The sequence below is a fragment of the Dendrobates tinctorius genome, unplaced genomic scaffold (assembly GCF_039654945.1).
Source record: "Dendrobates tinctorius isolate UK_male_01 unplaced genomic scaffold, ASM3965494v1 ptg000063l, whole genome shotgun sequence".
Classification (NCBI taxonomy): domain Eukaryota; kingdom Metazoa; phylum Chordata; class Amphibia; order Anura; family Dendrobatidae; genus Dendrobates; species Dendrobates tinctorius.
Window position 1 is genome coordinate 14,586,948 of NW_027361731.1, and position 24,852 is coordinate 14,611,799.

Below are 24,852 nucleotides of genomic sequence, written 5' to 3' on the forward strand. Positions count from 1 at the left end.
CGACTTGATCTGTCTTCCTCTACTGACCTAACCTTTGGTAGAAGGGTGCTGCAAGCGGTGGTCCCTCCCTAAGGTGTCTTATTCTACAAAAGTCTCTCATGTGTGCAGTCATGGGAGACGGGAAAACACCAAGGTTACTTACCGGTAGCCGGTTTTTCCGGAGCCCATGACGGCACCTGTATATTCCCCCCCTTTTCACTCCTTTGGTGTGCACTTTAGTTTGGGTGTTTTTTAGTTAGATATAATGTGGTGATAGTTTTACCATGTGTACTAACCCGGGGGGCCTCTCATGCTCTGTAAACCAACTGAAGCGAGGGAGAGCTACCGCCCTTTTATCTTCAGTAGGGTTCCTGTCCTGACTGGGCGGATCCCCTCTCTCATGTGTGCCGTCATGGGCTCCGGAAAAACCGGCTACCGGTAAGTAACCTTGGTGTTTTCCAAGCGATCTGTAGCATCGCTTGGAGAACTGATTGACAGGTTGGTCACACTCGTCAAACATAGTGTCTCGCGGTACGGATGCGTGGAGAGGCGGGAAGGCTGCACGGGACGTCGGAGGGTGAGAATAACAATATTTTTTATTTTTAAATTCTCTTTTTTACAGGGATATGGTACGGAAAACGCCCGGAGGACAGTCTCCTCTCCTCCGGACCGTGGGTACCATCCGCAATTGTTCTGCTTACTTTCCGCATGGTGTGCACAGCCACATGCGGGAAGTAAGCGGAACAAAAAAAATGGCAGCACAGGAATCGCTGCAATACTCGCATCCCCATTCATTAACATTGGACTCGCTAGACTCGCAACGAATAGCGAGTTTCCGAGTCGGATTCGTTAGAGTCTAGCATTTCCGAGTATTTCAGGATTCGCCCATCCCTAACAATAACACATAGATCATAACAGATACCAAGAGCAATGAGGACCCTGCTCGCAAGCTTGCAATCTGAGGAAAAAGAGGAAAGGTGGGTGGTAACAATTGCTTTTGTTGTTTGGACCAGCCAAAGTGTAAGAATCGGGTGTTCATGTAATGCTGCATGAACCGGTATCCGCCTAAGTATGTAACAGTACAGACACAGAGGGCTATTAAATGCATAAAGCATGTGAGAACATGATGCGAGGAACCTGGTTATGGTAAAAAAATTTTGAATGGCCAACACAGGGATAGTTAGGTTAATGCATTGAGGCGAAAGGCCAGTCTGAACAAATGCATTTTTCCAGGAGGTCCTATCCTGACAGCACCATGGGGGTTGACCTTTCATCCTTGCAGGGACAGGAAATACACGAGAGGGTAAAAGGTCCCCTCCCACACCACACTCCAGTGTTTTTCCTGTCCCTGTAAGGACAGGCACGAGAGCGCCGCAGCGGCGGCGGCAGAAGAGCAGCAGAACTTACCGGGGCCAGGAGGTTCGGGGTCCCAACCACCAACTCCTCCGGTCGGACGGTGCGCGTGGCACCCCCCTAAGGGGGGTTTCCCGCCTGCGGTCCCGTGGAGCGTCGCTCCGGGACGATGTAGCGCTCCCCCGGCGCGACTCCCGCGAGAGCCGGCGGCCACGTCACTTCCGGTCGCCGGATATGACGACTTCCGGTTTGGGCCTGCGTCGTCAGAAGGAAGCGTCATGGACGGGAGAACCGTTTCCAGCGCAAGATAAGGTAGGATAAGAGTGGGGGGAAAGCGGGGGCAGCGGTACAGACCGGTCACCTTCAGCGCGGCATCATGGACGGAGAACACGGACACAGGAGCGAGCAAGACCCAGCGTCCGTGAGTAGGAGGCAGGGTGGGCTGTGAGTTCAAAGACAGGAGCTGTGAGTTAAACGGTCTCCTGTTTTTTGTCAGGACAAGTTGGCGCCGACCGCGGCGGCAGCAGCAGCATCTAGGGGATCAAGCAAGCCCAAATGCCCCATCTGTGCCAGCAAGCTGCCGACCACATGGAAGAAACCCTTATGTGAGGACTGTCGCCCTGCGGATCATCAGAGGAGAGCAGGCCACGTTCCTCACGGAGATGCGCACAGTGGTCAGAGAGGAGGTCCAGGCCTCCGTCTCTGCATGGCTGCCCACGCAGTCGGCCGACCGGTCCCAGTCCAAAAGACCAAGATGGGAGTCCGACCAGTCTTCAGAGGAGGAGATACGGGGTACGGACTCGGAGGAAGAAGGCGAAATCACCTCTGAACCCCTGGAGACAGGGAAAAAGTACCTCTTCACATCAGAGAATACGGACGAGCTCCTCAGGGCAGTGAGGAGTACGATGCAGATCGAGGAAGCCCGAAGGAGCAATCCATCCAGGACGCGATGTTCGGGGGCTAAGAGCCAAGGTCCGCCAGGTCTTCCCAGTCAATGACCATATCCGGGCGATGATCCTGGAGGAATGGGAGGATGCCGAGAAAAGACTGATTGTGCCGCGAGACTTTAAACTGCGACTTCCATTTAACCCGGAAGACATCAACACTTGGGATGAGGTGCCTAAAATCGATTCCCAGGTGGCTAAGGTGTCGAGGAAGACCTCAATTCCCTTTGAGGACTCTTCCAGTCTCAAAGAACCCATGGACAAAAAGGCTGACGTGCTCTTGAAGAGGGCTTGGGAGGCCTCAGCGGCGGTGATGAAAGCAAACATAGCCGCCACTTCAGTCGCTAGGTCCATGCATTTATGGATCGACCAGATGGAACAACAATTAAAGGAAAAAGCCCCTAGGGGCGATATCCTTGAGAGCATTCCCCTGTTAAAGATCGCAACTGGTTTTCTGGCGGATGCTTCGGCGGAATCTGTAAGATTTGCGGCCAGGAATAACTCTTTATCCAACGCGGCCCGTCGAGCCATATGGATGAAAACCTGGTCGGGGGACTACCAGTCTAAAAATAAATTATGTTCCATACCCTTCTCAGGGGGGAAAGTATTTGGGCCGGCTTTAGATAAGATTCTAGAGAGTGCCTCTGACGATAAAAAAGGGTTTCCAGAGGAGAAACCTAGAAAGCAGTCTTCCTTTCAGAGATTCCGTCCTTACCAAAGGCAGGAATATAGAGGGAAGGGGAAATCTCCTCGCTGGGAATATTCGAAGGGGGGGAAAAGTAGGGCTCCCCCGTCTCGTTCCGGGCAAAGTTCCAGAAGCAGAAGACAATGACGCCATACCGGTAGGGGGGCGTCTCAGACACTTTGCGGGGGCTTGGCGACTCATCTCCCAAAACCCATGGGTCCTCAATACAATTTCCCAGGGTTATTCCCTCGAGTTTACAAAAACCCCCCCCTGCACAATTCGTGGTCACAGAACCCCGTTCCAGAGCCCTGATAGATCCTATATGGGCCGACATAGAAGATCTATTAAAGACCGAGGTAGTGGTTCCCGTCCCAGAAAAAGAGAGATGTCAGGGGCACTATTCAACTCTCTTCACGATAAAAAAACCGTCGGGAGAAAGCCGAACCATCATAATTTTAAAACCATTAAATTAATGGATTCGGTACAAGAGATTCCGAATGGAATCCCTGAAAACCGCCATCCCGCTGATAGACCAGAACGCTTCCATGTGCACTATAGACTTAAAAAGTGCGTATTATCACGTGCCCATCCATCCTCAATCTCAGAGGTTCCTACGTTTCGCCCTAAAGAAAGGCGGCAGATACTACCACTTTCAGTTCCAGGCCCTTCCGTTCGGCTTGGCGTCAGCACCTCGAGTTTTTACGAAACTGGTCGCCGAAGTCGTGGCAAATTTAAGACAGGAGGGCATAATCATCGTGCCTTACTTAGACGACTTTTTAGTGGTATCCCGTACAGTGGAGGAATTGAAGGAACAACTCATTTCAGTAATTTCCAGGCTCGAGAGCCTAGGTTGGATCCTGAACAGAGAAAAGTCAGATCTTCGGCCCAGTTCTCAGAAAAAATTCCTGGGGGTTGTTGGACTCCAGAAGAAGAATCTCACTCTTACCCGAAGAGAAGAAAAGGCCCATCATGGACAAGGTTCGTCAGCTCGGTCAGCACCAGGTTTCGATAAGGACCGCGATGAAGATTCTGGGCACCCTAACCGCATGCATACCCTGCGTTATGTGGAGCCAGGCCCACACAAGAATCCTGCAGAGGGAGATCCTGTCAAGATGGGACAGACGACAGTCCTCACTGGACAAGAAGTTCTGGCCGTCTCCAGCTTTAAGATCATCCCTGAAGTGGTGGACCAACCACAGAAATATCAGCCAGGGGGTTCCTTGGATCCTGTCTCCTTGTGTGACCATCACCACGGATGCCAGCAGAGAAGGATGGGGAGCTCACCTAGAGGGAAGATACCTGCAAGGAACATGGCCCAAGAACATCAGCTTACAGTCCTCAAACTACCGAGAACTACGAGCAGTTTGGGAAACGCTGAAGAGAAACAAGTCATGCCTACAGAACCAGCATATAAATATCATGTCGGACGTGACCACAGTGGCCTTCCTACGCCACCAAGGGGGTCCAAGGCACAGGAAGCTTCAGGATCTAGCGGCTCGCATTCTCACCTGGGCAGAAAACAACACCCGCTCCTTGTCAGCAATACACCTGGAAGGCTCCCAAAACAATATAGCCGACTACTTAAGCAGGCAAGAAGTCCGGGCCACCGAGTGGGAGCTAAAAGAAGAGATCTTCATGGACTTGTGCCATCGCTGGGGGACACCCCAACTGGACCTTTTTGCGACAAGAAGAAACGCCAAGCTGGAGAGGTTCTACTCCCTCAATCCGGCGGACCATCCGGAAGAGATCGACGCCCTGAACCAGAGCTGGAGAGGGGGACTACTATACGGGTTCCCCCCCCTATCGCCATAATACCAAGGGTTCTCAGAAAGATCCAGGAGGAGGGAGCTCGGGTGATGCTAATCGTACCCTTTTGGCCCCGGCGGAGTTGGTTTCCCCTCCTCAAGAAAATGGCTCAGAAGGGACCACTCCATCTACCAACGTCGTCGGACCTACTCGCCCAGGGCCCAGTTCAACACCCAAACCCAGGAAGTTTGCAACTAGCAGCATGGACCCTGAGAGGGACATCCTGAAGTCCAGTGGCCTCTCGGACCAAGTGATCTCTACATTACAGGCCAGCCGTAAACCTGTCACGCGGGCAATATATCGTAAGATCTGGAAGAGGTTCTGCTCAGAAAGTGGTAGTGCCCCTTTAGACCTGTCTCGGCCCAATATCCCTCAAATCCTAGATTTCCTACAGGCAGAATTTGATAAGGGCCTAACCCCGAGCACACTCAAGGTCCAGATAGCGGCCTTAAGTACTTTCTTCAATTTCCACTTATCCTCCCATCCATGGATAGCGCGATTTACCAAGGCCACCCAGAGGTTAAGACCCACATTAAGAAGGACGGTCCCCCCGTGGGACCTAAATCTAGTCCTCAACTCTGTGTAGACCCCCTTATGAGCCAATATCAGAGGTAGACATTGCAAAGCTCACACAAAAAACCGTATTTCTGGTAGCGATCACCTCAGCCAAGCGCTTAGGGGAGATCCAGGCCCTCTCAGTCCAGAACCCCTACATTCAGATCTTTGAGGATCACATAGTGTTCAAGCTAGACCCGAGGTTCCTCCCGAAAGTAGCATCTCCGCAAAATCTAAACCAGGAGATAAATGATAAAGAAAAACTGTTCCATTCCCTGGATGTTAGACATGCAGTCATCCGCTACCTAGAGGTCACCCGGGATTGGCGACAGGACACAAAACTATTTATCCAGTACGGCGGTAAAAATAAGGGTAAAAGCGCAGCTACACAGACCCTGGCAAGGTGGATTAAGACAATTATCACCTCGGCGTACGAGGCCGAAGGGTTTCCTATACCGGTAGGACTTAGGGCCCATTCCACTAGGGCAATAGCGACATCATGGGCAGAGAGGGCGGGGGCCTCAGTAGATCAAATATGCAGGGCCGCCACCTGGTCTACACCGAACACTTTCTGTAGACACTATAAGTTGGACACTTTGACAGCTAGCCAGTCGACCTTCGGTCGTAGAGTGCTACAAGCAGTAGTCCCACCCTAAGCGAATTCCTACTTTGGTATTCCCCATGGTGCTGTCAGGATAGGACGTCCTGGAAAACGGAGATTAGACCTACCGGTAATGTTATTTCCAGGAGTCCATCCTGACAGCACTGGTAGTTCCCTCCCTAGGATTTGTACTGGTGTCAATATGCTTGTACTAAATCTCAATAAATTTTAATTGCATCCATACTGGTGTGGTACTTGGAAAATCACTGGAGTGTGGTGTGGGAGGGGACCTTTTAACCTCTCGTGTATTTCCTGTCCCTGCAAGGATGAAAGGTCAACCCCCATGGTGCTGTCAGGATGGACTCCTGGAAATAACATTACCGGTAGGTCTAATCTCCGTTTTCCAGGACGTCCACCTGACAGCACCATGGAGGACGTCCTCCTCCTCCTTACAGGGACAGGAAAGCACACGAGAGGTTAAAAGGCCCCGTCCCACCCCTTTCCCTCAGTGTCTTTCCTGTCCCTGCACGGAGGGACATATGAGAGGAGCAGGAAGATTACCTGAGGGTGCAGGGGGATCGGGCGGCCGGTCCAATCCTTCCCCCTGTCAGGATGCCCAGGGCCGACACTTCCCGGTGGGGAGTCCCTCTGCCCCAAAGCCAGGAGCAGGACGTCGCTCCTGGAGGAAGCCGCTCCTCCCGGTGGGAGGCTCTCGGCTCCAGGCCGCGCGGCAGTCGCCCGGGTCCCTGCAGGCAGCGAGCGATGCCAGCGCGACATACAGACCGCGCGGCGGTTGCGGCTGGAAGCGCTTGCCCCACACGCAGCCGGCGGTGTGGGCGCCGGCGAGAGAGAACCCGGGGCAGCTGGAGCCGGGTCCCCGCAATGGGCACCGCCATTGCAAGACGCTCGGTGGGCGGGGCTTCAGAACAGGAAGCGGAAGTGGCCGACGCGCGGCGATGAAGTCACACGCCGATTTGAAAACAGCGTGCCAGCAGCCCGCGGCACGCCAGCAGCTCTCACCGCAGACCAGGAGTTCACCGCACGCTAGCAGCTTACCGCAGGCAACAGCTGCTTCAGTGGTATGGACCCAGAGGCGCCAGCCGACAGAGGGGTAAGTGCGCCTGGCGCAATCCAACCCCCATACGGCCTTCCCCGCAGCCCAGGACAACTGACCCGACTATCCCTGTTCTGTATCGTACAGGAGAAGGGTACCCCAGCCCCCCCTACAGAGGTTAAGGACTCGGTAAAGGCCACATCTAAGTCTGTCAGATGCCCGGTTTGCAGGGTAAAGCTGCCAGACAACTATACCAAGACTCTCTGCGGACCCTGCACTTCAAGGGTCGTAAGAGATGAGCAGCCGTCCCTCCTGGCCGAGATGCGATCCTTGATTCGGGAGGAAGTACAGGCCTCCAGATCCAGTCTCTCACGGCAGCAGTCCCCTAGTCCGGGGCCAAGCCGGAAGCGGCCGAGGTGGGAGATGGAGCTAGCCTCGGAGACAAGTTCGCCTGAAGGTTCAGACCCCCGGGACTCTGATCCCGAGGAGGGGGAGATCCCGACTGACAGGAGGGACCAAGGCAGGAAATACCTGTTTAAGTTAGAGGACACCGAGGACTTGGTGCAGGCGGTAAGGAACACCATGCAGATAGAGGATGTTCCAAAACCGCAGTCCCGACAGGACCTGATGTTTGGGGGACTGGTCGGTCGGAAACAAACTGTGTTCCCCGTAAGCGAACACATTAAGACAATGGTCCTAGAAGAATGGAAAGAGGCAGAACGGCGACTTGTACTGTCTCGGGACTTTAAGAGCCGACTGCCCTTTGACCCAGAGGAAACACGATTGTGGGAGGAAATTCCTAAAATCGATGTTCCTGTAGCTAGGGTGACCAAAAAAAACGCCATCCGCTTCGAGGACTCATCAAGTCTCAGAGACCTGATGGACCGGAAGGCGGATATTCTGTTAAAGAGAACATGGGAATCGGCAGCTGCCCTTACTAAGGTTAACATAGCAGCCACCTCAGTGGCCAGGTCCATGTTCCTATGGGTGAGGTAGTTGGAAGAGCATTTATCCAACAAGACCCCTAGATCTGAGATCCTAGCTTCCCTCCCTCTGATGAAATCAGCCACTGCGTTCCTTTCAGATACATCGGCCGAATCAGTAAGATTCGCAGCCAGAAACAGCTCCCTTTCCAACGCAGCTAGGCGAGTGGTTTGGCTGAAGTCTTGGTCTGGGGATAACACTTCAAAGGCAAAGCTTTGCTCCATCCCCTTTTCAGGCTCAAGGGTGTTCGGGCCAGCTCTAGATAGCATCCTAGAGCAGGTGTCTGACAAAAACAAGGGGTTTCCAGAAGAAAAACCCAAGCGTCCCCAGTCCTTTCGTAGAGGGTCCTTTTTCAGGAGACAGACCGATTTTAGGAGCCAGGGTAGATCCAACAGGGGCTCCTTTAGAAACACTCAGAGCCAAGGGGGGAGAAGCAAGGCCCCTCTTTTCGCGTCATCCTCCAGGTCTAGAAGGCAATGACGCCATAGGTGTCGGGGGAAGACTGCGACGATTCGCAGCAAGGTGGCGCCAGGTAACCCAGAACCGGTGGGTCCTCAGAACCATCACAGAGGGGTACAGCATAGAATGTTATTCCCCTCCCCCCGACAGATACATCGCCCCCACCGTAGTCCCGGAAGACTCTACCATGTGGGCAGACCTACAGGACCTGCTCCGGTCAGAGGTCATAGTGCCAGTTCCGCAGTAGGAGAGGGGAAAAGGTCATTACTCTTCCCTATTCTCCATTACAAAACCATCTGGCGAGGCCAGAACAATTATAGACTTAAAACCCCTAAATGCCTGGGTGGTATACAAAAGGTTTCGAATGGAATCAATACGCTCAGCGATTCAACTTATAGACAGGGATGCTGTCATGTGTACTCTGGACCTGAAGAGTGCATACTATCAGGTCCCCATCCATCCCGCATCTCAAAGCCTATTAAGATTCGCAATCAGTCTACCATCCCGGACCTGCCACTTCCAGTTCCAGTGCCTTCCGTTCGGGCTGGCTTCGGCCCCTCGAATATTTACAAAGCTGATAGCGGAGGTGGTAGCCTACCTGAGAAAGCAGGGAGTCATTATAATACCGTATCTAGACGACTTTCTCCTAGTCACAGGATCAGAAGAAAGGCTCATCCAGGACAGAAGCCGAGCGATCAGAACACTGGAGTATCTCGGCTGGCTGATCAACGACCAGAAGTCAGACCTAAAACCAGAAAGCAGGAAGATCTTCCTGGGAGTCCTTCTGGATTCAAGAGACAGAATATCCCGGCTACCGAGAAAAAAGCAGCAGACAATTCAAGACAGAGTCAAGGGACTACTGAGACACCGCTCCTCCATAAGAGGTGCAATGGAAGTTCTGGGTCTGATGACGGCTTGCATTCCATGCGTCAGATGGGCCCAGTCCCATTCGAGGCCCATGCAAAAGGAAATCCTCGCAGGATGGAACAGGCGTCAGGATTCTCTCGACGGGCCCATATCCTTACCAGACACGGTAAGAAGATCCCTGCGGTGGTGGATACAGCCCCAGAACTTACAGGTGGGCGTGCTATGGACAACCTCGCCGTACGTGGTAATCACAACAGACGCCAGTACGTGGGGATGGGGAGCCCACGTAGAAGGGAGAATTTTTCAAGGAAGATGGCCGGTCAGCATCAGAAGCAGATCCTCCAACTTCAGGGAGCTCTATGCAGTCTGGGAAGCCCTGCGTCAGAACCAGTCGGCAGTGAGAAATCGACATGTCCGGATATTGTCCAACAACACAACGGCAGTCTCATTCCTGAAGCACCAGGGAGGTCCGAGACATTGACCACTCCAGGCACTCGCAGGTCGAATATTTGCCTGGGCAGAAGAGGTGGTCCTCTCCATAACGGCAATCCACCTAGAGGGTTCTCAGAACGTAGTAGCAGACTATCTAAGCAGACAGCGGGTCAGCCCGACAGAGTGGGAACTAAACGAAGAAATCTTCCATCAGCTTTGTCAGCGTTGGGGGACCCCCAGTATAGACCTGTTTGCAAACCGGAAGAACTCAAAGGTCGCCAGATTCTACTCCTTGAACCCAGCAGATCACCCGGACGGAGTTTGAGCCCAGAGCCAGGCCTGGACGGAACCCCTCTTGTATGCATTCCCGCCACTGGCGCTGATACCGGCGGTACTCAGGAAGATCTGCGAGGACCGCGCGTCGGTGATATTAATAGTGCATACTGGCCAAAGAGAAGCTGGTTTCCGCTGCTAGGAGCCATGGCAGTAGGAAACCCAGTCGAGCTACCCCTGAAGGGAGATGTTATCCACCAGGGGCCGATTCGCCATCCAGACCCAGCAAGGCTACGCCTCTCGGCATGGATCCTGAAAGGGACATCCTGAGAGCAAAGGGCTTATCTGAGCAGGTCATATCCACTCTACTGGCCAGCAGGAAACCGGTAACATCCGCAATCTACAGAAAAATATGGAAGGTGGCAGGTCCGACCTCTCGGCAGGTACCCCTGACCTCCCTAGTGTCCTAGACTTTCTGCAGTCGGGATATAATAAGGGGCTTAAACCCAGCACGTTAAAGGTCCAGATCTCGGCTTTGAGCGCCTTCTTCGACTACCCTTTAGCCTCCCATCCTTGGGTGGTAAGATTCATAAAGGCCACGCAGCGTCTTCACCCCACAATTAGACAGCTCACCCCGCCCTGGGACCTCGGCCTGGTACTCAGATCTTTATGTAGGGACCTCTACATGCCTAGTGATAGAATGTCCATTTCGACTCTCTCTCAAAAGACGGCTTTCCTCGTAGCCATCACCACGGCCAAAAGAATAGGGGAGATCCAGGCCCTGTCCACCAAGGATCCATATCTCCAGATCAGAGACGATCATATAACCTTAAGATTAGATCCGGCTTTTATCCCCAAGGTAGCCTCTTACCAGAATATAAATCAGGAGATAGTGCTACCATCCTTCTGCAGCAATCCCCGCAATGAGAAAGAACAGCGTCTCCACTCCCTAGACGTAAGACGGGCAGTTATAAGCTATCTAGAGGCCACCAATGACTGGCGTATTAACTCAAACCTGTTCATCTTCGGGGGTAAAAATAGGGGGAGAAAAGCCTCTAAGGCGTCCATCGCAAGATGGATCACATCAGTAATTTCAGACGCCTACCAGTCGGAAGGCGCCAACCCACCAGATACCTTAAGGGCCCACTCTACTAGAGCAGTTTCAGCCTCCTGGGCCGAGCGCACAGGCGCCTCAGTCGAGCAGATTTGTAGAGCGGCAACCTGGGCCAGCCTGAATACATTTTGCAAACACTACAAACTTGACGTGCTATCAGGCCAACATACCGCATTTGGGAGAAAAGTTCTCCAGGCGGTGATCCCACCCTGAGGAGGTGCTTTGGTACTCTCCATGGTGCTATCAGGTGGACGTACCGGTAATGATGTTTCCAGGAGTCCATCCTAACAGCACGGGTAGTTCCCTCCCTGTTATGTTATATTTTGTTAAGTTATGTCATATGATGTAATATGATGATACCATTAAAAGAGTTATAGCATTATCCACGCTGTGGTTCTTGTTAAGTCACTGAGGGAAAGGGGTGGGACGGGGCCTTTTAACCTCTCGTGTGCTTTCCTGTCCCTGTAAGGAGGAGGAGGACGTCCTCCATGGTGCTGTCAGGATGGACTCCTGGAAACATCATTACCGGTAGGTCTAATACCATGACAGCACCACGGAGAGAGGGGGTCCGCCCATCAAGGACAGGAACCTACAGATAAAAAGGCGGCACCTCTCCTCCGCCCCCCAGTTGGGTTCCTGTCCTTGACGGGTGACCCGTGGATCCTGCAGCAGCGGCAGCAGCAGCTTACCTTTGAAGAGGAGCCAGGGCCGTCCCATTCACAGTCCTGGCAGCGGGGAGGCCCCTGCCACTGCGGGGTTGGTGCCTGAAGCCGCCACCGCTGTAGCCAAGGGGCTGTACAGGGTGAGCGGGCAGGAAGAGGACCGAGCCGCCACTCCGGAAAGGAGAATGGGGCTGGGGGACGCTGGTACACGCGGGGGCAGCGCCGCGGTACAGAGGTGTACCAATATGGCGCTGCCCCGGAAATGGAATGACGACTTCCTGGTCCCCGCGGTCGGCGCATGCGCATTGCGCGCTCCCTGGGGGCACAGCGGGGCAGGCTGGGAGAAGGAAGTGACGTCAGGGCCGGGAGATTCAAAAGAATAACGCGGGAGCTGCTTCTTGCTGGAAGCGTCCTGTAAACATGGAGGACAGCGACCAGAACGAGGAGTAGCCATTGCAGCAGGAGCAGCAGCCCAGACACCACCATCGCCGGCAAAAAAAGGATGAGTGCGAGGGCCGGTCCAGTAGCCACTCCACGCAGCGGAGCAAGTCGACTGCGAGGAGCAAGTCACCTTCTGTGGATCAGCCCGTGAGGGATCCGAATCCACCTCCCGAACCGGTACCTGCAACCGCGCATAATGGGGTAAGTGATCTACGTGAATGTCCCCCTTTATAATAGATTTCTTTCCCTTATTAGGGAAAGAAAAAATAAAGAACAGGGAATGCCCCACCTGTAGCAGGCCGTTACCAGCAGCTTGGGATAAAAAACTCTGCGACTCCTGTATACAGGAAGTTCTTTGTGATGAAACCCCGGATTACGCCTCGGATCTAAGAGCGGTAATCCGATCGGAGTTTCAAAGTGCCCTTTCATCCCTAAAACACAAAGAGAGGGGAAGGAAAAGGGACACAGTAGCAGCCTCCCAGTCAGAGGCCTCGACGTCAGGGGAAGTTACATAACATACTTCAGACACCGACTCGTCATCCTCAGATGAGGAAACAGAAGGTCGTCATTGTTTTCCCCTGGATGAGGTAGACATGTTAGTAAAGGCAGTGTTACGTGTTACAGAACCACTCAGCACCCAGAATATGTTGTGCAGTTATATGTATGGATAATAGGTTCTATGTGAGATGCATGTCCCTAATGCATCAGCATTCCCCTTTTGTCCGACTCCCCCCACCTTTGAAATTTCCACAGTAAACATCGGCAGGCTCCGGCCACCTGCGGCTTTTGTAATACATAACCACATTAAGGATAAACAACCCATAAACACTAATGTATACAATAGAGTAAGGGGTTAAAGGAACATGTGGACAATCGCAAAAGCATAACCATAAACACAGAAAAGAAAAGCGATCAGAAAAAGTCCAAAAGACTAAATAATTAAAAAAAATGAAACATTAAATCTTTATTGAAATATGACCAAGGTACAGGGGAAGTGAAAACAAGTCAAACATGACCATGGTAGCACAAGGGCGACAAAGTGGGGCATACATTGGGCTTATGGACAGTGTAGGGGAAAACAAGTTGTTTAGGCATTGTTATGATGGCAACATTGAAAATATAGCACCCATCCCCAAAATACACGTGTTTATAAATACCGCCCAACAGGATATATTAATATAGAGACACTAAATCAATGTATACACATCTTTACCTGTTGGAATGGAAGATGGAGGTCCACCCAAGTATGACCCCCCCCCCCCAACGCACGTTTCCGCAACTGGCCTTTCTCAAGGGGTAATGGGAAAAGGGGGAAGTGAGGGATATTTAAGATAGAGTCCACCAATAAGATGGTAGGTCACACACATGTGAGAAATCAGGCCAATCATATGGTTAATAGGAATCACTCACAGGGGTGGCGCTTGTAACCATGGTTGCATCACAAAAACCACATAGATCCATATGACAACAACTCATGTAGCGATATCCAACAGGAGGGGGGAGGGGGACAGACAAATGCTATATCCAATAAGTAATTATAATACAAAAACCATCACTATCCCACAGAAGATCTCTAATGTAGAAACATAGAAAAACTGCGCCCCGTCCTATATTGATGACATCAGCGGGCACAATAGTAATGGACAGTAGTAGCGTCAGGACGGCCACTCCCCTTACTGGGTCACATGAAAGAGCACGTCCAATCATAGTGACGCGGTCACGGCAAAGACCACGTCATGAGCTCCTCCCCTTCAGGACTCAAAGGTGGCGACGCGTCCAACCTTAATGACGCACGCCGTCACCTTGGCAACCCTGGCGGCGGACTACGTCAGCATCGCCCAGTCATGCCCATGTCACCAACTCCTCCCCCCTATGAGTCATATGTGACGCGGCGTCCAGCCTTGATGACGCGCTCCGTCACCCTGGCAACCCCGACGGCGGCCAGCGTCGTCATCGTATGGTCATGACGCCGCAAGGGTTAGTCACATGACCCGATGCCGAAAGCCGACCGACATGAGGGAGACAGTGGCGCATGCGCGTACGGCGGGACCGCCTAACACATATCAGAGAAGCGTGTTGATACAGAACATAAACACATAGAAGTGTTAATACTGTAACTACAGAAGGAAGAGGGGTCAAAGGCAGGTATAATAATAACAATTAGATAGCATAAATAACAATTACTAATGCCTGGAGCAAATTTGGTTAATGGATCATGGGTACAACCATATGAGGATTTAATATAAATATATAGCGCTAACGGGGCATATGCAGACAGAGGAAGAAAGACATAATATGGATATATTATAATAGCATTATATAATAACATAGATGGAGCATCAATAGAAGTACACCAAGGACCATAGATAGACGATGTACGTTGCCACAAAGATATCCATAGCATTCCTCATCTGAAGGACTCAATATGCCCAAAAGTATCCAAATATGAAAGGGCCATAAGGATTTCCAAGGGTTAAAACACAAATGTGTAAGATTGGAGAACTCTAAAGATAAAAACATACAAAATTAGAAACTAAAATTAAAACATAAAAACATAGGTCCAAGGCCACAACACGGCCATGTAAACAGATGGAAGCCGTTTAGAGGAATGGAGCAAAACTGATAGCCTCATTTAATCCCTTCGGATGAACCGTATCCAATAACCAAATCCAGCGTGTCTCACACTGAAGGAGTCGCTGGGTTAGATTACCACCACAAACTCCTGGATTGATAGCGTCTATGCCGCGAACGCGGAGCAGCGACGCATCACAATCATGTTTCAATTTAAAATGACGCGGTAAAGTCCTAAGTGTGGCTGGATCATCATGGCCGACTGCCGCCTGTATCCCCAATACATGCTCGCGGACTCGAATCTTCAATGGCCGAGTAGTCATGCCTACATATATCAAGTTACAAGGACATAATGCAAACTAAATGACATACCGGGTAGTACACGATATACGATGCCGAATAGTAAATGTCCTATTCCTTGATGAATTGAAGAACGCGTCCGCCTGATCAATATTGGGGCAGGCGACACATCGGCCACAGGGAGCACAGCCACACCTAGGACGACTCACGTTCAGGAAAGTATGTTTGGGTTCGGACTGGTAATGGCTATGAACCAAATAATCTTTGAGATTCATAGAACGCCGAATAGTAATACTAGGTTTGTGAGGAATTAACTGGTTCAAAATGGGGTCCGTTTGAAGAATGGGCCAAGCCCTTTGTAAACAACTTTTCATTTTAGAAAATTGAGCGTGATAATTAGTGATAAAGCGAATTTTATTACAAGATCTATTATCTCTCTGCTTATATAGCAGGGATTGGCGCGTAGACCATCTAGCACGAGTGTAAGCTCTCTTAATGGCTCGCCTGCTATAACCCCTCTCCAAGAACCTATCCGAAAGATCCTGGGCTTGGGATTCAAAATCTTTGTCACTGGAACAGATCCTGCGTAAACGCAGGAACTGTCCAATTGGAATCGAATTTATCAGTGATTTGGGGTGAGCTGAGGAGGCATGAAGCAGCATATTGGAAGAAGTTTCCTTCCTAAATATGCTAGTCTGGAGTATGTTATCATTATCTCTCCACACGTTGACATCGAGAAAGCTTACCTTGGTCATATCATAATGATATGTTAGATGAATGTTTCTATCGTTTGAGTTTATCCCCTCCATAAAATTGGATAGTTGTATCTCATTTCCCTGCCAGACCAGAAAAATATCGTCGATGTACCGCACCCAAAAGGGGATGCGGTCCATCGACTAATACTGGTCAGACAGGGGGAGGTCCCTCTCCCACAGCCCCAGGAACAGATTGGCATACGATGGTGCAAAAGATGCCCCCATCGCTGTCCCCTGGAGCTGCAGGTAGAAGGACCCCATAAAAGTAAAAAAATTATGTGTTAGGGAAAACTCAAGCAATTCCAAAACCAAGGAAACAATCTCAGAAGGTAAGTTGGACATATTAAGAAAATATTTTGTAGCTGAAAGTCCATCTTTATGCCGAATGCTGGTGTATAAGGATTCTACATCACCTGTCACCAGCATAGTACCGATGCCAATATGGAGCCCATCAATTCTCTTTAAAAATTCACCCGTATCCAATAAAAAGGAGGGCAGGCTCTCCACAAGAGGTTGTAGCTTAGAGTCAATCCAACGATTGACTCTCTCCAGATAGTTACCAGAACCAGAAATAATCGGACATCCTGGTGGGGCCTCCAGACTCTTGTGTACCTTGGGCAACAGGTAGAATGTTGCAATGGTTGGTTCCTGTACCTTAAGGGAGCCAGCCAATTCCTTAGTAATGACCCCGTTAGAAACAGCTGAGTCAAGGATTTTATTTAGTTGTGTTACAAATGACAGAAGGGGGTTAAACGTTAGGCGCTTATAACAGATGTTATTGTTTAGTTGTCGAAAGGCCTCCTTCTCATAAAGAGGTTTGGGCCAAATAACCACGTTTCCCCCTTTGTCAGCTGGCTTTAACACAACATCCGGAAGCCCACTCAGGACGTCCAATCTACTGCGTTCATCACGACTGAGATTGTCTCTACCAACTCCTCTTGGGATATTCATAAAGTCTCTGGTAACTACCTGGACAAAGAGATCGACAGCTGAACATGATGTCAGAGGAGGGAATTTTTTGGACTTAGTTTTAAGAGATTGAGGAATCTTACCTCCTTCGCCAAATTCGTGCTCGGTGGAAAGATCCTCAAGGTCTTGTAATACATGTCTGGCCTGCCGCTTTTCTATTGGCCTGCCCTCTGTATCTGTGTGATATATTCTGTGTCCTGTGAGTAAAGTGTTGTCAGACTGGAAATACATGGAGAAGCAGTGATCTTTTATATGCGCCCATGTAACCCAGGGATTCCAGCCAGCGTCATTCATTCAGACTCCAGCCAACGCAGAGCGGACCTCCGAAAACACGGGGTGGTACTGAAATGGGTACCCCAGCTTGGTAGACCCCGTTACAGGCAGTAAGGTCTACCATGGGGGTAGCAGACCCTCGGCCAGATAGATCAGTCCAGGACATAATGTTTGGGGGACTAAGCCCAAAGAGACGCAGAGTGTTTCCCTTAAACGAAAATGTACAGGGCCTGATAAAAAAAGAATGGGAGAGACCAGATAGGAAGAACTCCACGGTTCCCTCCCTTAAAAGAAAATACCCTTTTGACGAGGAGGCGTCCACGTCCTGGGACAAAGCCCCGAAGTTAGACGTGGCGGTCGCCAAAGCCTCAAAAAAATTTGCACTCCCCTTTGAGGATATGGGTACTCTAAAGGACCCATTAGACAAGAAAGCCGATACTTTCCTCAAGGGCACTTGGGAATCAGCAGGAGGAAATCTTAGACCAGCGATAGCGGCAACTTGTACCTCCAGAGCCCTCATGGTGTGGGTGGACCAACTAGAGAAGCAGCTAAGGGAGGGTACACCCAAGGAGAAGATCCTGGAATCCATTCCCGTGATAAGGCCTTCTACTCTTAGGCTGATTCGGTAAGGTTGTCATCCAAAACGGCAGCCCTGTCAAACGCAGCCCAAACAATGCTGTGGCTTAAATGTTGCCCTGGGGACTTACAGACTAAGATGAAACTATGTGCCATCCCTTGTGAAGGGAAATTCCTATTTGGAGAGACATTGGATGACATCCTCCAAAAGGCGGGGGATAAAAAGGGATTCCCAAATTTAGGCCCTACAGGCTTTAAAAGCTCCTTTCGAAACAAAATTTTTTCAGAGGAGGCCCCCGAGAGAACAGAAGTGGGACGATAGAAAGAGAGACGGGGGTTCTTCTTTGGTAACTTGTCCCGAGACAAAAAGCCCTCCAAGTGACTGTTTGCCCAGGGTGGGAGGGAGGCTAAGCTTTTTTTCTCCCAGCCTGGAGGAAAATATTGAACAACCCTTGGTTATTAAATCTGATAGGATCAGGGTTAAGGATAGACTTTCTCTCCCACCTCAAAAATATGTAGTGACCCCACTAAGATCATCAGTAATAGAACAAGAAGCCCTCGAAAAAGAGGTCCTAAGCCTGTTGAACAAAAGAGTCCTCCAGGATGTTCCCCCGCGGGAGAAAGGCAGAGGATTCTACTCGCCTCTCTTTCTAGTAACCAAACCGGACGGTACCTTCTGGACAATTATAAATCTAAAGAGGCTGAACGATTATGTCAAAAACGAGAAATTCAAAATGGAGTCGATCAAGTCAACCATCAAAATTCTCTTTCCACATTGTTTAATGGTAGTATTAGACCTCAGCGATGCCTACTGTCACGTTCCCATCCACAAAGACTCGCGAGAATACCTCAGACTTGCGGTCTCCATAGGAGGCGAAATAAGGGAGTTTCAGTACAGGACCCTGCCATTTGGGATTTCGGTAGCCCCGCGAATCTTCACGAAATTAGTGGCAGAGATAATGGCTCACCTAAGAGAACAAGATGTTTTAATAGTCCCATATCTGGAAGACCTTTTAATAGCGAGCAACTCGGCCCAAAGATGCAGGGAACAGAGGGACAGAGTGATGGACACTCTAAAAAACCTCGGCTGGCTCCTAAACCTGAAAAAATCAAGGCTGGAGCCCAGAAAAGTCCAGGAGTTCCTAGGCCTGACACTGGACTCAAACACCCAGGAGTGTTACCTGCTAGACCACAAAAAGGAGAGGATCACTCAGATGGTAGCAAGAGCGACACAGAACCCTTCCATGACGCTAAGGAAAGCACTGTCACTATTAGGGTCCCTCTCCGCTTGCCTGCCGGCGGTCCAGTGGGCGCAGCTACATACGAGAGATCTCCAATGGGATGTTTAGTCAACCAGTCAACTTTAAGAGGTCACTTGGAAGGTTATGTCACACTACACTCCAAAACTATTCGTTCCCTAGCTTGGTGGGGAAACAGAGACAACCTATCCAAAGGGATTCCCTGGGTGATAAAAGTCACACACATAATCACCACGGATGCCAGTCCCAAGGGATGGGGAGCACATATGAGCAACAGGGTGGCTCAGGGGGAATGGGGAGGTCAGGAACTAGAAGCCTCCTCAAACCAAAAAAAACTGTTGGCAGTAGGCTACGCCCTAACACACTTTCTACCGATATTAAAGGGACATCATGTCCGCATATTTTCGGACAATCGAATGACTGTGGCCTACATAAATCATCAGGGGGGAACCAGGTCCCGAACACTAATGAACACATCCTCCGAAATTTTCACGCTAGCCGAGGAAAACCTGCTATCCCTATCTGCACTACACATATGGGGAGCAGAAAACCAGACAGCAGACTTTCTAAGTCGCACCCAGCTACATCAAGGGGAGTGGGTTCTAAAACAGTCCATTTTTCGGAAGATTGTAAAAATGTGGGGAACCCCGGTCATAGATCTGTTTGCCGACCACAAAAACAAAAAAGTGGAAGCCCTTTGTTCCCTAGACCCCAGGGGGAATCCTCGGATTCTGGATGCGTTTATGCTTCCATGGACGCAGGGCCTAATGTATGCCTTTCCACCGCCCATTCTCATTCCGGCAATCATAAGGAAAGTCAGAGAAGACAGGGCACGAATGATACTAATAACCCCGTTTTGGCCAAAAAGAACTTGGTTTTCCTGGCTGAGAATACTGTCAATAACCAACCCCTGGGTTCTACCAGATCTCCCCGACCTTCTGTCCCAAGGTCCCGTGTTACACCCTCGGGCAGTGAACCTCCATTTAACAGCATGGAATTTGAAAGAGCACTGCTGAGGGGGAGGGGGTTCTCAGAAAACCTGGTTTCCACGCTACAAAAGAGTAGGAAACCGATCACAACCAGGGCCTATGATAGAACTTGGAGCAAATTTCTATCCAGCTCCGGGGTAAGGTTTCAGGATGGAGTGCAAATTGACAAAATTCTCGAATTCCTGCAAAAAGGGTTAGAGCAGGGGCTGGCAACTAATACATTGAAGGTACAGATAGCGGCTCTAGGTGCCCTTTATAACCAGGATGTGGCAGGCAACCCTTGGGTGGCACGGTTTATGAGGGCTGCAGCCAGGTCTAGACCAATAACCATCAAGAAAATACCATCATGGGATCTAAACCTAGTGTTGTCTGCACTAACGGGGCCCCCATTCGAGCCCATCCAGTCAGCACCCCTAAAAACCCTATCATTAAAGACTATACTTTTAGTGGCCCTAACATCCGCTTGCAGAGTGAGCGATATTCAAGCTTTGTCAGCAATACCCCCGTTCACGAAAATCCTAGACGATAGTCATATTAAAACCTGACCCAGCATACCTACCTAAGGTGTCGACAAACTTCCATAGGTCCCAAGAAGTGGTCCTTCCTTCCTTCTGCCCAAATCCTAGGAATAGGGGAGAGGAGAAATTTCACACCCTGGATGTGAAGAGGCGCCTAGTTCAGTACCTAGAGGCCACCAAGGGATGTAGGAAGGAAGGGTCTCTTTTTGTGTGTTTCTAGGGACCTCGGAAGGGACTCAAGGCATCCCAGAGTACCCTAGCAAGGTGGATAAGGAATGCGATTGCCCTGGCTTATTCATCCAGTGGAAATACCATCCCGGAGGGTTTAAAAGCTCACTCTACAAGGGCAATGGCGACCTCATGGGCAGAAAGATCAGAGGTATCAATAGAGCAGATCTGTAAGGCGGCCACCTGGTCAACACCTTCCACCTTTTTCAGGCACTATCGCTTAGATCTAGCCTCTACGTCTGACCTGACCTTTGGGAGAAGGGTCCTTCAGGCGGTGGTCCCTCCCTAAGCTACCAATCTCTGAAATTCTCTCCGTGGTGCTGTCATGGGTGAGAGAGAATAGCTTAGTTACTCACCGATAACGGTGTTTCTCGGAACCCATGACAGCACCCGCATATCCCCCCCCCTTCCCGTGTGCGGTGAGCACGAGTTAATGTGTGCAAAGTGGTTTTGTTAGACACGGGGCTTCTCCATAATATGCAATATTATAATGTTATGTATATACTTTTGTTGTTAACTAACCGGGAGACCCTCTGATGCTCTGTAACCAACTGGGGGCGGAGGAGAAGTGCCGCCTTTTTATCTGTAGGTTCCTGTCCTTGATGGGCGGACCCCCTCTCTCCATGGTGCTGTCATGGGTTCCGAGAAACACCGTTATCGGTGAGTAACTAAGCTATTAGGACACGCTTAAAACTTTGGGGATTGGGGATTAATCGTATTAACCTGGGTAATGCATTCCAAAGAATTGGTGCAGCACGTGAAAAGTCTTTGAGACTGGAGTGGGAGGTTCTGATTATTAAGGATGTTAACCTCAAGTTATTGGCAGGACGGAGGTTACGGGTAGGGTGGTAGACTGAGACGAGTTAGGAGATGTAGGGTGATGCTGAGCCATGAAGTGCTTTGTGGGTGAGGGTAATAAGTTTGTACTGGATTCTGGAGTGGATGGGTATCCAATATAGTGACTGCCACAAGATAGAGGCATTGCTATAACAATTGGTGGGGAATATGATCCTGGCTGCAGCGTTCAAGACAGATTGGACAGGGGATAATTTAGTAAGTTACAATAGTCCAGACGAGAATGAAAAAGAGAAACAGAGTTTTTGCAGAGTCGAAAGTAAGAAAGGGTCGAATTCTAGAAATGTTTTTGAGGTGCAGATAACAAGAGCGAGACAATGATCGGATGTGGGGAGTGAATGAAAGCTCGGAATCAAGTATGACCCCAAGACAGCGGGCGTGTTGCTGGGGAGTAATGGTGGAACCACACACGGAAATGGCAATATTGAGCATAAGTAGATTAGTAGAGGAAGGAGTTCAGTTTTTGACAGGTTCAGTTTCAAATAGAGGGAGGACATGATGTTAGAGACAGTGGTAAGACAATCACTGGTGTTTTCTCAAAAGGCAGGCGTGATATCAGGAGAACTGAATAATTGGGTGTCATCAGCATAGAGATTGTACTGGAAACCAAATCTACTGATTGCTTGACCAATAGGGGCAGTATACAAAGTAAAGATAAGGGGTTCTAGTACCGATCCTTGAGGAACCCCAACAGTAAGGGGAAGATGAGAGGAGGAGCAGCAAAAGTTAGTGAAGGAGCAGTCAGAGAGATAGGAGGAGAACCAGGAGAGAACGGTGTACTTGAGGCCGATGGAGCGGAGCACAGTGAGGAGGAGCTGATGATCCACAGTGTTGAATGCTGCGGAGAGAGCCAAGAGAATTAGCATGGAGTAGTGACCATTTGATTTAGCTGTTAGCAGATCATTAGAGTCTTTAGTGAGGGCAGTTTCAGTAAAGTGTAAAGAGCGGAAACCAGATTCTAGAGGGTCGAGAATAATAATAATCTATTTATATAGCGCCAACATATTCCGCAGTGCTTTACAGTTTAACAGTTTCAAAACACAAGTCATCAGTAACAACGTTAACAATACAATAATTAAAGCAAATTAAGACGAAATAAGACGACCCTGCTCGTGAGAGCTTACAATCTACAATGAGGTGAGGGAGATACAAAGTACAGGTGTGTATTTACAATGATGTATTTACAATGAAGGTCTAGCCATCTTGAGGGAGTGAAGGATGGATGGAGATAGTGAATGGGCTACACACTTACACATAGAATGACTTTGATTAGTGAACGTGATAAGCCGCTCTGAACAAAAGAAGAGTTATGAGAGATAGCGGATAAGATGGGAGTGGACCAGGCATTCCAGGAGTTTAGAGATGTAGGGAAGATTAGAGGCAGGTCTATAGTTAGCGGCATAGTTTTTGTCACGGGATGTTTTTTTTAAGTAATAGATGTATGATGGCATGCTGAAATGAGGAGGGAAAGATCCCAGAAGAGAGAGAGAAAGTGAATATTTTTGTTAGGTAAGTGGTGACAGCAAGGGAAAGGGACTGGAGGAGATGTGATTGAATGGGTCACTGGTGCAAGTGGTCAGGCGAGAAGATGCAAGGAGCCTGATTACATCTTCTTCTGTGACTGGTTCAAAATCAGAGCGTGAACTAGATGCAGTATGGGAGGGAGGACAGTGCATGGTATGAGGTTATGAGGGGATTGGGAGATAAAATTGACCATATACGACAGGAAATTGTATTTGAAGTAATTGGCCAGATCATTAGCGCGGAGTTCCGTGGTTGGGGCCTGCACTCTTGGGTTGAGTAGGGAATGAAAAGTGTCAAAGAGACGTTTAGCGTTTTTGGATAGTGAGGTGATGAGGGTGTTGAAATAGGTTTGTTTGGAGCGGTGAAGGGCAATGTTGTATGTTTTAAGCATAAACCTGTAATGGATGAAATCTTCGTGTAGATTGGATTTTCTTCACAGACGTTCGGCGCTCCTGGTGCACTGCTGCAGGAAATGTGTTAGCAGCGTGTGCCACGGTTGTCGCCATCTGTGCCGTATTGTTCTATGTATAGGAGGTGCAGTTTCATCCAGGGCACTTTGCAATGATTCATTGTAATGCTTCAGTGCAGAATCAGGACATGAGAGGGAGATAGGGGCCAATGATGAGTGCAAGTTCTTCATAAGTTTGAGTTTTAATGATCTGTATGTTTGTATAAGTGTGGAAAGGGGGGGTGACCAGGGCGGGATGGCAGTTCTTGATAGAGAATGAAAGAAGGTTGTGGTCAGAGAGCAGGAGAGGGGAGTTTGTGAAATCATTCACTGAGCAAAGCCGGGAGAAGACCAAGTCGAGGAAGTTTCTGTCTTCATGCGTAGGAGAATTAGTAAGCTATGAAAGGCCGAAAGAGGAGCTTGGAGATAGGCCAGAGTCACTCTTGCCGTATGAAAAATCGGTCCGATTTTTCTTGGCCATGAATCTAACGAGTGTTCTCCGTATGGTATCCGTATGCAATGCGATTTTTAACATGAGCTTTTACATACAGCAATTCTCTGTCATTGACACATTGTTTTAAAGTGAAATATTCTTCAAAATGTGTTTTTATATTTCATAGAAAGATAGAAGAATAGCTGGTAATTCATTTGTCGGCTAAAGTAAAATCACTGCATGAGCATACCGGATAGAAGACATGGTTTACATACAGAAAATAGATGCAGAATAAATAGATATATATGATGTCAGTGACCAATACAATTAGTAGTGTGTGGTTGCAAATAGGGGACATCTATGTAATTAATAAGATTCTTTTTGGGGGGAAAAAATGGTGTGGGCTCCCGTGCAATTTTCGGAACCAGCAGAGGGAAAGCCAGCGCCTGGGAAGCTTAGGAAGGACCCGTGGTTTTTGCCCCCCAAGCGGCTAAAAACCTAAAAACATCTCCCAGCAACCCCAGAAAAGGTGCATCTCTAAGATGCACCAGTTCTGGCACTTAGCCTTACTCATCCCACTTGCCCTGTAGCGGTGGCAAGTGGGGTGATAGTTGTGGGGTTAATTTCACCTTTGTTTTTGTCTGGTGACATCAAGCCCATGGCTTAGTACTGGAGAGGTGTCAATAAGATGCCTATCCATTACTAATCCTATAGTTGTTACAGGTTAAATAAAGACACAGCCAGAATAAAGTATTTTAATGAAATAAAACACTAAAACAGTTTCCCATATTTATTATACAGCTAATCCATGCGAAGCCCTCGATCTCCTGTAAAAATATTTTTTTAAAAATTACAAAAAAACAATATACCATACCTGTCCGTCGGTGTGTCCCATGCTGTAATCCATATCTGGGGTATATGTAGTTTACAACCACGACGGTGCCA

At 49.4% G+C, this 24,852-nt stretch overlaps 1 protein-coding gene across 1 annotated transcript in view; it reads left to right on the forward strand.

Moving 5' to 3' along the window:
* LOC141094286 (uncharacterized) overlaps window positions 1-24,852 on the forward strand; it is a 1,055,204-nt gene that overhangs the window by 1,015,816 nt on the left and 14,536 nt on the right. The window lies entirely within an intron of this gene.